This window comes from Asparagus officinalis, chromosome 4, assembly GCF_001876935.1.
Source record: "Asparagus officinalis chromosome 4, Aspof.V1, whole genome shotgun sequence".
Lineage (NCBI taxonomy): Eukaryota > Viridiplantae > Streptophyta > Magnoliopsida > Asparagales > Asparagaceae > Asparagus > Asparagus officinalis.
Window position 1 is genome coordinate 2,656,581 of NC_033797.1, and position 1,985 is coordinate 2,658,565.

Consider the following 1,985-nt stretch of genomic DNA (forward strand, 5'->3'; position numbering starts at 1 on the left):
ATAGTTGTCTTGGAACATAACAAATAAATCGGTGATGTCCTTCCACAGACCCAAATCCTTGATGCCACTTTGAATTAAGAAGTATGGCCATAGAGTGTTAAATGGATTGCGAGTTCAATCCATAATTAATTTAAGCATTCTGTCACTATAACCACTATACAAAATTGATCTGATTCTAATTGAATGGCATAGCTCTTTGCCACGCCAAAGCTGACATTTCCTTCTGTTAAGTTGGTATTGAAGAGAACTTGGTGTATTATGATCAGAGTTACTGGGTATATATACACAAATAGTAGCTCACACTATACACAAACGGTAGCTCACGCTAGGAGGTGGATACACACTAGGGCGGCTAGGGCTAGAGCTCATGATATTATCTAACACCCTCCTTCAAACTCACGGTGGATCGAACACCGAGAGTTTGGACAAGAAATAGCGAAACACAGAAATGGTTTGAGCCTTGGTAAACAAATCTGCCACTTGTTCCTTAGAGGGAACATATGAGAGTGTAATGTTTCCAGCAACATGCTCCTGTCGAACTACATGAAAATCCACCTTAATATGTTTTGTACATTCATGAAATAGCGGATTTGTAAAAATGGAGATGGTACTCTGATTACCACAGTATAAAGTGATAGGAGAAGTAACAAATACATCAAGATCTCGCAGAAGAGTGCGGAGCCATTTCAGCTCAACTGTGGTGTCTGCCAACGCCCTGCACTCAGACTCTGTACTAGAACGAGAGACGATGGCTTTACGCTTACTATGCCAAGAGATGAGAGATGAACCCAGAAAAATACAAAAGCAGTAGTTGAACGTCGAGTGTCGGCATCATCAGCTCATCTAGAATCAGAATATGCATGAAGAGACAAAGAAGAGTCTGAGGGGAAAATAATGATTGGGTTATAGTGCCACAGATTTATCGAAGAACCCGAATGAGAGCTGCATAGTGAATGGAAGTCAGACTACTAACAAAGTGACTCAAGATGTGTACTACATAGGTGATATGCGGACGTATTGCTAAAAGATAAACCAATGCTCCAACAAGTTCCCGATATCGAGTAGGCTGAGATAAAGGATCGTCATCATCATGTCGAATCTTCAAGTTCATTTCCATCAGTGTGGAGAGAGAATCTTCAAGTTCATTTCCATCAGTGTGGAGAGAGAGTAGTAGTAGCAATGAAAGGATCACTGAGAGTAGCATGCTCAAGAATGTCATCAATATACTTCTGCTAAGAGAGAAGATAGCCGCGAGAGGAGGAAGCAACCTTAATACCCAAGAAGTAATAAAGGGATATAAGATCCTTCATCTCAAATTGTCTCTGAAGATGTTGCTTTAAGGAAGTAATGGTAGAGGAATCACTCTCGGTGATTATCATGTCATCAACATAAAGTAATAAAATGACTGTACCGAAGGCTGAGGACTGATAAAATAGAGCGTAGTCAGTTAGGCTTTCAATAAAACCAATAGAAAGAAGAGATTGTCAAAAACGCTCAAACCAAGCCCGAGGAGCCTGTTTGAGAGTATATATACCACGACGAAGGCGACATGCATGTCCTGGAGGAGCAGGAAAGCCAGGAGGTGGCTGCATGTATACTCTCTCAGACAGATTGCCATTAAGAAAAGTATTTTTAACATCCATTTAATACAAATGATAATGTTTTACACCTGCAACAGCAATGAGAGTGCGAATGGATGTTATTTTTGCAACAGGAGTAAAAGTCTCTTCATAGTCAATACCATACTCTTATGAGAATTCCCAAGCTACAAGACGATCTTTATACCACTCAATAGAACCGTCAGATCGAGTCTTGACCTTATAGATCCATTTGTAGCTTACTGGTTAAGGTCCCAAGTATTAGTCCGACGAAAAGCCTCCAACTCTTCTGTCATTGCTTGTTGCCATTATGGATACTTAACTACCTCAGAATATGAGTTAGGTTCATATATAGAGTGAATAACAGCAAGAAAAAAGATAAACTCA